Below are 17,140 nucleotides of genomic sequence, written 5' to 3'. Positions count from 1 at the left end.
TTAAAATAAACTATAATTGTTTTTGTTTTTTTTTGTTTTTTTTTGGGGGGGGGGGTCGGAGGTGTGGGGTGTGGGGTTCAAACATATTTTAATCCCGTATATGTCTTATAGAAAACAATAACTGCATTTTCCCTTGAGAACTATAAATTGGTTTAAAAAGAGAAGAAAGTTGCCTGCTATATTAATAAATAGATTCTATCAACAGGTGCACGTAACATAATTCAAGTAATAAAGTCAATGTCTCCAAGCATTGTCATGCTATTCAAACAAAACCTCAAAACAGTAACAATCAAAGAAAAAAATGGATATATGAAAATTTGTAAATATATTTTTTACGGAGCTTTTAATAAGAAACGCTCCGAGAAACCTTTATCAACTATGTGTATATTCTTCACGCTTTGTGGTCTGAATATGGTCTTGAGTCAGGGGAGAAACCAGTGTACTAGGAATAAACCACTTATCTGGCTTGGTATTTTCTAAACTTACTAGCTTATAAAAGATGGTCTGTAATTGTAGGGGAAACCGGCGTACAAAGGAGAGCTACACTTTTCTGGCTTGGTATTTGCCAACTTAATTAATATCGATGTTGTTTATTGAACTTTTGATTGTTTACATAAAAGGTCGTTTGAATGTGGTATTGAATTGTAGGGGAAGCCGGCGTACCACTAGGACACCACTTTTCTGGCTTGGTATTTGCTACCTAATCTAATATCAATGTTGTTTATTGAGCTTTTGATTGCTTTAGATAAAATGAAAACTTTAATTGAGCAACTGTCGATAAATCCACACAGAAATTGTCCTTGTTTTGGTGACACAGACAATAATTATATAGAACAACAATGAGTCTGGATGCATTCATCATCGGCTGAGAATTTTCCTAAAATAAGTGTTTTGAAAGTTTGAAAAGTTAGTCACTATGTGTCCGAAAGGATCACACAAGCACACTTTATGTATTTTTTCTTTTTCTTTCATGCTTTACGATGAAATATGGGGTTTTAACAGTGAAATAACAACAGTGAAAATATCAATTTGATATTTTCACTGCAAAATAAGGAGTGAAAATATCAATTTTCAGAACTACTTTTAAAATCCTTTGTTGTTACATGTACTTGCTTTGGTCAAAACAGAACACTGGACTTCAGAAAATTATGTCAAAAAATGTTTAAAAAAATAAAGAAATATTTTATAAATTTAAATAAATATATAATTGGAAATTAACAACTTACCGTTTATTACCGGTTATCCCATTTATCAAACATTTTACTGATCTTTGAAGCTGAATGTTCGAACATTTGCTTTCATTCCAAACAAATTACAGACAAAAACAACTGTTCGAACATAAATAAAATTTTATAGCATCGTTCAAATGTATTTGAACTGTTAACCGTTGTAGTACGTAAAATGAGCTTCCTGGAGAATTCACCCAACAATTTACAGATAAATCCGATATTTTTACCCCACCCACATCTCAAAATGTGTCAACAAACTAGCGTGGCATTTACTCTTCCGGAAAACAATTATTTTAAAGCGAAACAGACTGGTCTCTGACAGTAAGATGACTAAATATTAACTTACTTTAAAAACACGCGTATATCCAGTCTAAAATTAAGAAGAATGGTTAAAATCCAATGAGTATCCACATTTGTTTTGCTAACACATTTGACCTTCCAAATTTTCATTCTATAAATAGCGGCGTAGTAATTTGGTTAAAATAAAAAGTGTTTTCATTATTTTTTGGAACATTAGTGCACTAATAATACTTCATTTTAACTATTCATAAAGCTTGGCAATAAAAAACGAGCGAATATTAAGCAATAAGAATGAATAGCAGAGAACTATTTCTCAGCAAACCGAAAGTAGAAAAGTTGACAGCTATAATTATGCATGAGGGGCGCCCCACGGGTAGCGGCGTAAAGCCCACGTCTTCTGTTCTTTCTTCTGAATCTACACCGGTCTTTGCATCTTTGAATACTTTACCAAGGTCATCAGCTAATTCCGACTTTGACTTACTGCGTACGCGTTCTCCTGCGGTGTTAGTATTTGGTTGCATTTCTTCCGCCGCGCTAAGCAATTTCTTAAATGCATTAACTCTATTTCCTTTTTGTGGTCCATAAATGTGCCCATTCAGTCCACCATACTCCATAGGACCGATTTGTCTAAAAGATATTCAGGAATGAAAGCAATTTCTCTATTTGGAATGTAAGAACCGGCTTGTAAATATCCAATGCCGTCTTCCTTTGGGTTAAAGTAAGGTTCATCACCCTCTAGAACACGTGTACTCATCATAGTTCTATAATAATAATTTCTTCGAGTGTCGATATCACTAAAAGCGTTTGTCAGACTGTACGGTTCGTCATAACCGGCCACGCCCGCGCGTCTCACTCGGAAACCCTCGGTAATGTAGCAATATACCAGCAGAAGGACTGCGCATATCACGGGGTATATCGCCTACATTTTGCAATGACTGAAAGGAAAAACGATTTAAATTATATAAAAATCAGATAATGATGAAAAAATACTTTTTATATCTTCTTCTTTTGTCTTGTGTGTTTATATGTAGAGATCTGTAACGAAAGGTGGTAACACTCAAGGCAAATCCACTTATCTATTCCATTCTGGTGAAAGCGTACTTATATATTAATATTGTTATAATTCTTTGTAGTTTGTAATCGATTGCAATGTGTTATTTTCAACTAAAAAAGTTTATGTCGAAAGCAACGTGCGTTGTATCTCATTATATTGCGTCTTTACCAGTCATTATCTGAGTGTTGTCGAAAACCTTCGTAAAGCCTATCACTTAAATGTATTTTCACAAGAAAAAGAGCCTGCACTAAAATAACCATCTGGTTTGGGAAACCGCAATCATAGCATTACATTATTTATGAAATGCTAAATGGAAAAGTCAAATGCAATCACATTTCCAATTATGTGGTACTTTTGAACTGATGTTTTTGTTTATTTGGGATGTAATTAGCTGAAATGAATGTACTGAAATGACAAACGTGTACACGCCTGCTAAATCGACCATTGTTCATTATTATAAACCGGAACATACGGTAAGAGATTGTTTGAACTCGTTAACTCTGTCTTGAAGGAAAATTGTGTGTAATTTGCTATGTGCTAATGCATTCAAAGGTTATTCTATTCCAAATTGATTGCCATACGACCAATACGAATATAAAATAAGAAGGCCTGATAGACTTTCAGGGAATGGATGATTTAGTATCATAGGAATCTAGCTCTTATTGATTTCATCATTGCATAAAAAAAAGCCAAATGATGAAGGTTCGACACATACTTTATTAGTTAGGGGAACTTCATTTCTAGGAATTTATCAGATACTTCATTTTTCCATTGATAATTTATAAAAAACTACTCATATTGATGTCAATCAATTGCTTTGACATCATTTCGTCGTATCTAGGCACAAACATATTTGAAACGAGATTCATCTCACGCACATTGTATATACAAAGTATAAAAGTAGCCCTGGGTTTGATTGTGATTGTCCATGGACAGCAATGGTAAGTGTCACACTATTTATGCCCCCCGAACTGCGGTATCTTACCTTTAATTATGTTTTCTACTTTGAACGAAAAGGTTCTAAGTGTGCAATTCATTACTTAATTGCGTAGTGCTCATTCCGAAAGGACACTCCCTTATTTCTTGACGAGATATGCCAAATGCTTTAAATGCGTCGATGTATTGATAGTATTTCAAATACCATTCACAGAACTGAAAACATTCGCAAGGAATTACAAATACATGCTGTTTATTCTCATTTGCAGTCAGTTGCAACTCGATCTTTTTTTTAAATTCTGTAAATATCTAGAGACTTATGTCATCCTCAGCTCGTCCATATTTTAAGAAGAAAATCGAAAATCGGGGTTTTATCTTAGCTTGGTTGTCCTTGAAGGTTTTGTGCAATAACTTGAACCTTGTTCATTATTCACAACAGTTTGAGATATGCAAATCAAACGAGATGCGCATGCGCACATGCATGCCCCTTCGTCTGGAATAAACGGACGAGCGTTTGTATTCGCTCCGCAGCGCTCATGTTAAAATCGAAACCTGGAGGTCATATTTTATTTTCACAATATTCAACTGTTGACGTATATTAAGTACTTGTAACTTAGAAGTATATCTCTAGCTGCAGCGGCAGTATCGGCAAAGGGATTGTGAAAAAAAAGTTTAATACTATAAATACATAGTGTTTTTTCCATTAATCTTGTACACCTACTTATCTGGATAGATATACGTATACAACAATGTCTCTGCTTTATTTCGAAAATGGTGCGTTCATTTCATATGAAAACAGTGAAATGAATGAATCACATCTGTAATGTAGAAGACTGGAGTATGAATATTTAAGGATGCACCCTTTCTCCCAAATAAGATGTACCACATTAAATATAGTTGCTTTAATTTACCGGAAAGGGTGAAATAATGTCGAAAACAGTGGTTCTTATGTCCGCCAGTCATTTAAAATTTGTGCGTTTTCAGCTATTAAATACAAGGTTACAAAATCGATATCAGCAATTAGTGTTTTTCAAAAATGCATTGTTAAGTAAGTAGGTAAAGGTTTATCGCTCAAACTTTATGTTTGTATACATGTGTATGTATTGATATTAAATACGAGTATCACTTTTAAATTTAATCGGATATTAGGTCATTTTTACCACGTGTTGCCTGTTTGGAAAAGGATATACGACCTTCTAGTCATTAATATTTTATGTCCATGTAAATTAGGCGATATAATTTCTTCCCTCTCTTGGGCCTATGGATGCATCAGAATATATTACAGACATTTCGTCTGTTATTTGCACATTCAGCAGAAGATAACATGAAAGATAAATGTGAGGATATTAGCGAGATTAGTCTCAAGGGAGATAAATAGTGAGCATTTCAACAACGATGCCAATCTTTTTTGTGGACATTTTATGCTAAGATATGCTTAATACATATTAAAAGCAGCTTTATCGGATCAAAGAGTCTTCTGGATGAAAGATGTGATTATCAAAACAATAGTATCAATACAGAGCTATAACTTGATTTCAAGATCATATTGTTTTTAGTTTGAACCATATTTTGTACCTTCTGGTTGGGAAAATACGAAATCATCTTTTAACTGTAACATTCGGAAAAACATTGTTTATAACGAGCTTGATTTTGGTAGGTTTTATAGTAAATATAAATATTTTAATTAAAGCAAGTTGAAGAAGTTAATGTTAGCATATGTATATATTTTGTAGAAAATGCCCAAAAGCCGGTCTTGTCATGCGAGTTATTATGTTCATTCTCAATTTAAAGTTATGGAATAATTTATGACATGCTTTAAAAGCTAATTTCTTTTTGCAGAACAATTTTGATTTCCTATTTGATTAGCAAATTAGAAAATGTTAATGACTAACAGGCAAAGTCGATCTTTTTCTTTTCTAAATAATTGAGATTTCATTTTATCGAAAGTATTCCTCGAAACTCCTAAAAATACACCCAAAACCTCCCGCCAACACTTTAAGCGAAATAAATTAAGGTTCTGAGGGAGGGGCGCAGATCATAAAGTAAAGTCCCTCAGTTACGCCCCCTCTGACGTCAAAACGTGGAACCGCCCCTGTACTCGATCTGTTCTTCAGCCACATATGGCCACAAAGAGTGACATAATATACTATTAACAAACTATATAAACAAGTTGAAAAGCAGAGAACAGTCTGAGACTAGAGACAAGAATCATTCAGTTCGTCAATTTGGCATCTAGCTTCAATTGTTCAGCGCCAGGTAAGTGTTTGTTTGCTTTTGGCATGGCGGTATCGACAACCCATAATATTTAGTTCCGGTAAATACAATGCCTTTCCATCCAACAGAACAATAAACTATCCATTATCCGCGATTTGAACAGCGGAAATGCGACCTTCCGTAAGCCGCTGTTATTTATCATTTTAATTTATTACTACAGAAGCCTATTATGGTGTACTTTTACCTTACGCAGAAACAGTACGTGTGACATTCAATATGTTTTAGGTAAAGTGTGCATTTGCAGATTCTGGATGGGGTGGGGGCACCCGGCCCGTGCCATCTCTAATATCGTCTAAATTTACTTTTATGTGAATATCGGAGACAAAGTAATATATTAAGCTCCAAAAGAAACATTTCGGCTTAGAAATTGTTCAAATGTTCTGGGGTACGTACCCCCCCCCCCCCCCCCCTGCAAACATCTTAAATCATTTAACTTTCGGTTCTGAGGGAGGGGCGAATGCCAAAAGGTTGTGTAAAAAGTAACGCCACCTCGAAAGTCAATTCCTGGATCCGCCCCAGGTGTGATATTTGCTATGAAACGTGTTTATTCTTCTGGTATATCTGTAGCTACAGGTGATGTATACGGTATACGATATGTAATTTAAAACCAAAATATTAATTATTGAAAAATGAATATTTTAAGCAATTGAAGAATTAAGCATACAGAGAGCCGATTGTTCAGAACTTTGCAAAAGTAAAGAACGTTGTAAATGTTCAATACTTTTTTGAGCTAAAACCTTCATGACAATAACTGTGATAATGACGTCAACGAGTTTTATTTAAACATATGAGTAGATGACATTTTAAAGTTCTTAAGGATGTTGCCAATGATATTGTTTACCTTAACAAAGTTCTGAAAATCGGTCCATTATTTTTCAAATGTTCTGCCCGTCTTATATGCTGAATTTCGACTTATACCCCGCCGTGTCTCACCGTGTATTTAGATTTAAGTGTCATAAGTTAGTTTAAATATGTAAGTTAGTAAATTCGACTTAAATATCAAACTCTTCAACATTATGTGTCATACTATTATACATGTATACAAGAGATATTGAATCGGATTGAAACGAAATCCTGCTAATAAAGTATATCTACGTTGGTGTTTTTTTGGTTTTAGTTTAAATATTTTATTCAACATAAATATATGTCATGAGGTAGAACAGACATATTAAGAGATATGCAGAGTTTAACAAACTGAGTAAAATACAAGGACGTCCTGGGACCCCTTGATCGAAGGTGACCGTCGTAAAGCACATATAAATTTACTGCGTTTTAACCACTGCCGAATATTCCATATTGCCAAGTACTTCCGTCTTATAACGAGCGCACTAGTCAATGAAGCTGATTGGTGCCATGTCTAACGTCTTTAAACCTTGTATCTAAACCGATGCGTTAGCGCTAACACTGAGGAATCGGGGCGGTCAAAAATAACTGTTCAACAAAGGACCGCTATACAGTGACCTCTGCTTAAAAAACGGAAGCAAACTTCGACAAACTGTTATACATAAACTAATTCCACTCTTGAGTTTGCTTATGAAAAACCTGGAAATTGTCATTGTGATATAAGGATAAGTTGGTTAACATTGACAACGCCAGATACAACTTATTCTACTACATAAGTGTGTTTCTAGTTTGAAGTATAATACGTTCATACATATAACAGACACATCATATTGTAATGATTCAGTTGGGGAAGTCAAAGAAAAACGTTGGTTTGTTCAAAGACTAATTTACTGCTGACAACAATGTTCACTGTAAAGTGAGATCCAATGAACAAAACACACAGTACATGGTATACATGGAAACACCGAAACCATCAGATTAATGGAGGGGGACGCCCCCCCCCACCACCCCCGCAAAAAAGAAAATAGTCAATATATAAACAAATAAATGTAAACCGTTTAAGTTTTTGTTTTTTTTTATGTCAATTTTCGTGGTAGAACACCGCCGAACGCACCATGCAATCAATTTATACCATTTAATATCGAGTTTGGGGGAGGAGCGAATTAAAAACGGTTTTGCTCTCTCAAGGTATATTCATGGATCCGCCTCTGAGTTAATCAATAGAACGCAACAATTCAAGATCTAGGGAATTTAATGTTCAGCGGTACGTGTATAAAGAATAGGTTTGGCATATTTATTTATGATTGTTAATTTATCATGATATGTAGAGATGTACTATGTTCATTAAACTGTGCATGCAAACTTTGTATTGGTATAAAATTCCTCGCATGGTAATGAGTCTTATCAATGCCCATGACTCGGCCATTTGTCCCGTAAAATAAACATACAACTGATTATTATAATTAAACCTGCACATCCAATCATTCCACTTTGCCTTGCTTGATGTTAATGGTGTGCATGGACTTTTCTCACGGAAAAAACGCGATCTGGTAAAAGGTTCTGTTTCCTGCAGGCACGAAACGCATTCATCTATCTATTATTACTCAGCTGAGGAACTGAAATCCGACCTTCCCTTCCAATTATAAAACTGCGGTTGATTACAGAATCATAATAGTAGCAACATTGTGTTTTTATTTAAACATGTGATACATGCTAAAATAATATAATGGTTAATCAATTTAAATTAAGCATATAAATAATCTCGTTAATATCTAAAATGCACTAAAACATTTTTGCACCCTAATGGTGGTTGCCTTTACCTCCTGTCATGAATATATTAGTAGGCTAATTGAATGTCCTAATACAATGTCTCATATTTCAATTAAAATAATTTGAAACCTTAATTGCTTTTGAGGCTTTTGACATGATAACCGTTACATTTAAAAAAAACTGTACCATACAGAGTTTTTTTATTAATTGTTTTAGCCCACTCTCCTAACCATATCAAATATCAGCAGGCAAAGGGCTAGGGCAAAATTTCAACGACGTCTATCCAAAATGATGTTACCTTCAAAACAATTTGGCACTTGGTGCATAGCTTTTCGTGCTCACTCGATTAAATACAGCATTATCTTGCACTGAAACAAAGTATCACTTTCTATTATTTTCAATAATGTTACGATTATGTTATGTTGCATGTGTGTTAAGGGCGACCTGTCAAGGTTTAACATCATTGTTTGATGTATTGTCCGGTATAATATTTGTATTAAACTACCTTAACATGAATACTTATGTAAAAAACTACAGAAACAAGCTCAGTAGCAAAAAGTTTAAACATGAACCCGCTTGTATGGCACTGGGTAAACGCCAAAGACATAAAACACCAAAAAAAAATCACAAACAAGAAACATGGAAGAACAGCACAAAACTCCACAAACAGCACAGTGAAACCCTATCGAATGATACCAAACTAATATGGATTCACAAGGCATCCGAAATAAAGCTTATGGAGTAGTGGTTATTTGCCAATGTGCAACTCAAACTACATATTGGAAGTGATTATTTCCGGGGATTCTGTTCTTGAAAGACAACTTAGATACAGGAAGTGTGGTTTATTCAACGTGTGTGTGTGTGTCGCTATCCACGCTGGTGGCAAAGCGCTGACCATTTAGAACCTATAGAATCGTGTCTAAAAGTTATTATATACTAGAAAAAAAAGTACATTGTGTTCAAAGATGTATATGTATACATCAACCCAAGCTGTCAAATTATTGTCAGATCTTAAACTAAATATATATACTTAAGTGGATATAGAACACTGTTGCATCATGTAATAAAAGATTCACATACTAACACCTAGCTCGTCGCAAATATCAACAAATGAAAACCGCTTTTTACAATTTCATTACAGACATTAACAAATAAATATTGTTTATTGCTACCCATAAATAACATCGATAGCATGTTGCTCAATTATGGCTCTTATAAAACTTTCCTATATACTTTTTAAAGAATACTTCTGTCAAAGAGTAGAGTATCTTTAATGGCAACGTTATACCCTCAATACACGCATTAGTCAATATGTTAATCTAAATTAAATCCTGTAAATCCAATAAAAGCATTACAATTAATTCGCTTTAAGTGTATAAGTATAACTTAAGAAAGAAAGCAAAGTGAAAACTATAAATTACAGTTTCTGCTAAGGGAAATACAATGGATTTATCTTATCATGTACGTTTTATAAAATATAAAGAATTAAATATTCAACAACTGATTATTAGGAATTCCTATTGTTGAGGTAGTTTACTTTGTTTTTCGTAAAGATTGCATGCTATAATGCCTTTGAAGTTGTAAGTTTTAAATACGTTTACGTCGGTGATGTTTTTTTTGAACGATGGAAGCCGTTTTAAGATGCACCTTTTGTATGTCATTTGTTCGAATTAGTTTTCAAAGATTCGTTCTCTAATACAAAAGGCCTTAATAAAACTGAAAGAAAATGCCTAACTCATCATAAACTAGTTTGGGTATACTGTGTGTATATATATTGTTTAATGTTATCACTGGTACATATGTACAATGTATTCAAAATAACTGGCTTAATAATGTATATTCCCCACCCGAATTTTCATTTGGTTGATATTGACCGTGTAAAGGCAGTCACCCCAACATTTACCAATGATGTAATTGTATAGTTGTGAACTGTCTGTTGTTCTGTAGCTATATGCCTTATGTTCCTAGTGCCTTTAAATAGAATTTTCATTAAGCATTATAATATTGATCTTGCATCTGTAGTTTCAATTGTATTTTATGTTCAATGAACCAGACCGAATTCCTCAATAAGAAAATACAAAGTGTTCAATGTCCACAGAAACATTTTATATCCACAAAAAAGATTGTATCTAGTTATTAATTTAAAGATATAAACATTCCGAAACATATAGTCTGCAGGGGTGCCAATAACAACACAAGTAAGAACATGGCTGTCTTTTGTTTAGTTTAATGCACGCGGGAATATGTAGGGACTAAATTATATGGTTAATGTATAGAAACCATTTGCAGCAATAATAAATGGCTCTTTCTGAGCCTCTTATTGAATGAGTCTACTGGACCAGGGATATAGTGTCCCATTCGAATGTGAATCGTTTCTATGTTATATCCTATGTTTAGTCAAGTACATATAATACATGGCGTGACCAGTAAGAAGCTGCGTATCCATGAAATCTTAGTGCACTCGCTATTTCGCTGACCATTTCAAATCGGTATAACCTCAAAAGATATTAATAAATATTTTTAATGCATACTGATGGTATCTATCTGTGTTGTATTGCTGTATTATGGCGATGTATAGTCTTCCCGCAGTACCTGTTACACATTCCACCTTGTGACCATTAGTAGGATTGGTGTTAAATGATTGGCTACTTAGCTTATCCCAGTAAGTTTTATTGTTTTATCAATACAGAAATGCATGTACCATTCTGTGTTGTTCTTTGTTGTTATTCTCTGGCAGATATTATATCGTTTCCTAAATGTGATTCTTTTGTGACAAGGGAAGAAAGTCCATTACATTAATGAAGACAAAATTGCAGAATGACAAGACAGATGAATAATACATTATTTCCATTACCATTTCCAACTTAAGAAATGAAGAGAGTGTCTCAGAAATGTTAATAATGGATCCACACTAACAATGACATAAACAGTCGAGAGTAAAATAACGTTGCTTTGACATATAGGACAACATAAACTTCTGATTTTATCAGTTGTACAAGCAGGTTGAATTTTGATTTTCAAAGAACATATGTCTCGTTGTGTGTGTGTCAACAATATCATACTAGATTTCTGATTGAACTCAAACCTAACGAATTTCAAAAACCGCTAGAATGTGTAAAATAGTATGCTTCGTTTAGTCACGTGGTGCTGTGTAAAGAATCTGAAGGCCAAGAGATAATTTTTTTTTTCATCAAGTGTATTCACAGTATCCACTTATTCCATTTTATCAAACATAAATCGTTCATTGCACACCATTTGGCAAGATTTCTGTCACTCTGAAATTAAGGCCGAATGAATGTCATTCAGTATATATGCAACTAAAGGATGAAACCAAATCATCACTAAATATTTGTTTGAACTGCAAATGAAAATAGTTTTTTTGTTCTTTTGACCATGCACTTAATTACCCAAGATAATGGATAATCGCAAAAACAATGTTATTTACTGTCCATAAAATGGAGCATATTTGTGATTACCTGTAACTTTGATTAATTATACCAGGATTAGCACAACTAACCACAATACCATTCGCAATCCTTTGTGGTGTCTGTGAACTCATTAGTCGTAAAGTTCTGTTCTAAGGCACACGGGTTTCTTTAAAAAAATCCTGACTCGGTTTCGCAAAGCGAAAATACGTTCGTAAAGGTACCTCTATCAACTGAAGACAAATACATTACACGATGTAAAGCATTAAAATAACATAAAATTTTCTCCAGTAAGCGCCTTCTATTCCAAACTATTGCATTCTGAACAAGAACACAATACATCGAATTTTCACACAGCACTGTTAATTTGTCAAAAATTGTCTTAAAATTGCTCGCTTTAGCTCAGAAATCAAAATGGCCGATATAAACCAAAGCAAAACGTTGCCAAGTCATGCGGTGCATTCATTCATAAACAACGTTTTAAGTGGTCGGCGTTAAAAGTTACGATCCTTTATTAAACTAGATATTTATTTACCTTCATCATTGCACACAACAAGATTTTACTTACATCTATTCATATGATACATTTTTGTGTAAGTGTGTCCGAAAGGCGTCATTTTGTTATTTGTATTGATAACTTATACTTTGGTAATCTCAGTCATTCAAAAGTGTGTTTTAATTGTTACCTTATAAATGTACAAACATTGTGTTAACTCATATACATTCTAAGTTTCAATATTTTGACTATTTTGGTCTGGATCTTGAAAGTATATATATGGGGTAAAAAAGGATAAACCCCTTTGTTCCAAGGCGCTAACTCAAACATTTATTCAGGGCTTTCCAGTATATCAAAGCGGTTGAGGAAGCGACACAAATTAATTCGTTTCAATGTTCTTTTTTATTTAGTGTTGTGAAAGAAAGTTTGAAAGAGTAAAACATGATATTTGAAACATGTGTTGGTGTCAAAAAGGGGTTGTCCAACTGCCACCCATCGTAAATTTTCTGAAATTCGTTTAGCATTTTAACTAAAAAAGTCTTAAGACAATTTGAATATGCTTTTATGTTGAAATGTTCAAACCTATCTAATCATCAATGTATTGTGACAGCAAGCTCGTAACCGGCTTACGTACGTGCCCTCGGGAAGGTTGTTTTTTTATATCTAGGCCGTAAAAACATAAAATAAATTATTTATCTGCAAGGTCAAAATCGGAGAGACCGCGTTAGTGTCAAATCGACAAAAACGTATTTCAATGCAGTATAAATAAACAGTTTATGAAATGAATTAAAATTCCTGTGACCTTAATGTTCTGAAATAGAAAAAGATCGGATGTGTTCGGGTACTGCAGATGACATTTCTTCTTAAGTAATGAATAAATAGTTGGTGCTCATGTTTTTATGTGTTTATGTTTACGAAAAATGTTCATTGTATCTTTAAAAAGAAATAGACCAAATGTTCATATGCATGTTTATTAAAGCGAATCGATGGCGTTTTATAAATTCTGAATAAAGCCATGATAACTACAGAAGCAAGCCAAGTTGTTCTATTTAAACAATATCCATGAAAATATAGGGACACGCTAAGTAGCTATGATTATTCAATATTATCGACACTACAAGGACAAGCATAGTTCTTTTATTTAAACAATATCCATGAAAATATAGGGACACGCTAAGTAGCTATGATTATTCAATATTATCGAAACTACAAGGACAAGTAAAGTTGTTTTATTTAAACAATATCCATGAAAATATAGGGATAAGCTAAGTAGCTATGATTATTCAATAATATCGAAACTACAAGGACAAGCATAGTTGTTTTATTTAAACAATATCCATGAAAATATAGGGGCAATCTAAGTAGCTATGATTATTCAATATTATCGAAACTACAAGGACAGGCACAGTTGTTCTTTACATAAAACGTATAAACTGGCTTGTAAATATTCATTTCTATATTTGTTGGGATTAAAGAGAGTTTTTTAATCATAACCAACTCGCGTATCATAGTCATTAAAATCGTTCGTCAGACCGTACGGATCGAAATATATGTCACGGACGCGTGTCTCAACTGGAAACCTTCAAAAACGTTGGACAATACCAGCAAAAGGACTGAGCATACCAAGAAGTTATCGCTTACATTTGGCAATCTCATATGACTAATAAAGATACTAAGCTTGCAATACATACATTATGTAAGAAATAAGATAATGATAATGAAGCTTTTGATGTTTAAAACAATATATGTGTGTGGTTATATTTCAAAGGCTGTAACAGATGGTGGCAAAACTCATTGCAAATACTCTTGCTTCTTCCAGTCTGATTTGTTTCGTTCTCCTAAAAGTGTACTTATATTATTGTATATTGTTTTAATTCATTATGGTTTGTAATATTATGCATTATGCCATTTTCAAATATATAAAAAAACACGTTTATGTCGAACGTAACATGTATTCCATCTGTAAGTTGTTCAACATATCGCGTCTACACAAATTTTTAACTATGACTGCTGCTCAAATGCTATCTTATAGGTTTTCACTCAGGAAACAGGGCCTATACCAAAATAGTCAAATGTTATCATAGCATTACATTATTTATGAGGTGCATAATGGAATAGGAAAAGGTAATTAAATTTCCAATCATGTGTTACCTTTGAACTGCTTTTCCAATATATAAGAAATGCTATTAGCTGAATTGAATGTACTTAAATAACAATCAGTAACCATAACCTGCATGGCAGTCTAACAATACATATGTATTAAATAAGAAAGCTTGTTAATAGACATAACAATGGCAAAGGCTTCTAGCTCTACATGTTTTCATAATTGCTTTGAGACAGTCAAATGAGCTTGTTCGCAGTATAATTTACTACACATGAGAATTCATTTCGTGGCAGAAGAGATTTTATCAAACGTTCCATTTTCCAACGTCATAAAAACTTGCTGAGCTCAGTAACAATTAAACCTTCATAATATCAGAATTTGCTTATCTATGATTTCGATTCGTAATATCTAGGCCATGCATTTTTAAAGGGGGTCCTTTGTAAGCACATTGAACTATATTTAACGTATGAAAATAGGTCTAGGTCTGACTGAGACTGTTCATTGACAGCAATGGTAAGTGCCACATAAATAACACCCTGAAGCATGAATGGTATCATGTTTTGAATAATTACCTCGACAAAGGCAATATAGAATCGCCAGGTTTGCAACCTGACCCATGTACATTATCATCTGCGGTCAACAAAAGGTTAAGAGTATTAAATGTCGGGTCAACTTATTAGCAATGACAACTTTACATATTTCTTTAGAAGACTGACAATTTGCATTTATTGATGGGTTGATAGAATTTTTCAAATATCATGTTAACCAATTGAAAACATTAGCAAGGAAAACATACGCCGATCATTGTCCCACGATGTTATGGTCCTTGTTAGCTCAATTGCAGTATGTTTGACCTTTATATTTAAGTTAGGCTTATCTAGTTTTCAGCTCGTCTGTTTTTCAAAGAAAATAAACGAGAGGTTGTCTTAGCCTTGTGATCGATGTCGTCTACGTTGTTGCGCCACTCCTTTTACCTTAGCCATTACTAAAAAAACATTCAAAATATGCAATTGAATCATGGTAAATATATATATTACTCACATCCTGACCTGTATGCACGAAAATATAATACTGTGATTACGGAGAAGAAATCAGTTTCCGTAGGCTCTCCGTGCACTCCCGTTCATTTCATGACGAGTTCGGCGATGGTTGATTCTATTCAATTATTCCATATTTGTACGAACTGGGACCAATAACAAATTTAATTTTAACCATTGTTGTGGAAAGGCATAACCCAGACGTAATGTCAGCGACAACGACTTTGTGCATGACGTCAAAATATGCAATTTTATGACGTCGTTTTCTAGCTGCGCTCTAACCGAGCAGTGTTATACGCATCAGCCTTATGGTTTCACCTAAGCCGTCTCATCAATGATGCCACAGGGATTATTGTGCTGACGTGAGAATGTTCATGCAATATCTATAGTGTAGCGAAGCGGACCATATCAGCAGAATGTGTGTGTCAAAGTGGACTGTTATGGATTTTCCCGTCTATATCAGACGTCTCTGCGCTGCAACAGACATCACGTTCTGTCTGACACCTTACATGCGCATTAAATGAAGGTAATATCACATCTTGTGTGACCTCGAATATTTGAATCCCTCGAGAACAATTTAAAACTGCTCGATGACACGCGAAAATTATTATGTGTAATGAACGTCAAAGTGTAGATATTCACTGTCTGGTAAATACAGAACTGTAGTAACCTTTACCAGGTTTAATGGGTCATTTGGTGTCTGGTGATAAACAAGCCACAGAAGTTGATATCTCCTCTAAAAGTATATTTTTATAGTGATAGACATACTTTACCTATATGCTCATGAAAACTGCGATATATAGGAGCTCGTTAACAGTGGTAGTATTTACTTTAAACACATTTACCCGAATAACAGGAACACTTACCTACGCATTGTCACTTTATTCAAGGTCACTCTAACGCCGTCCCAACCCATCTAAGAACGGATATGTTAAACTAAAAATCACTTGAGAACAAGTTGATAAAATGTATGATATATGTCTGCATAAAATTGAAAGAGTGTAAATAAACAACTTCCAAATGACAAGAGACAATATACCTTCTGGTTTTTAAACAGCGTTGGTTCCGTTTCTGCTGCTTCTGAGACACCATTATAATCTATTCTATTGTCAGAAACATTTAAAGTACCAGTTGACAAGACGTCGTTCAAAGTATGAACATGGCGTTTATTCATATATACGATATATATGATATACTTTAATACGTAAAGAGTTGACAAAATGCAGGTCTTTGGTTGCATCTACCCTCCTTCACACAAATGAGTGCATACAAAATTCACATCATTCTGGTACATAAAAACCAGTTATATGATGATAACTTACCATTAAAGTTATGGTTGTTAGTTTTAACTCAAAGTATCCGATTAACATTGTTCGAATATTTTCGGCAAATCATGATATTTAAGTTTTCTACAGCACGTTAACATAATCTCTTATTGCCGTGTCCTCTTCCTGTATTATCTTGCTTTGTTTTTAATACGGAAAACAAACTCCATAGTTATTTCCTCAATAAAAGTACGTTGACACCAGATCGGCAGATGGTTATTTTATGCAGCTCAAACGTTTGTCTGTGAAAGATACAGCACTATGGATGAAAGTATTTGTTTGTTCCTTCTTCCTTTTTAATTGTGTATGTCAAATAGCTGGTGGCGGTGACGATAAGGGATAGTGAA

This window comes from Mya arenaria, chromosome 15 (assembly GCF_026914265.1).
Source record: "Mya arenaria isolate MELC-2E11 chromosome 15, ASM2691426v1".
Lineage (NCBI taxonomy): Eukaryota > Metazoa > Mollusca > Bivalvia > Myida > Myidae > Mya > Mya arenaria.
Note: the sequence above shows the minus strand (reverse complement) of the source record.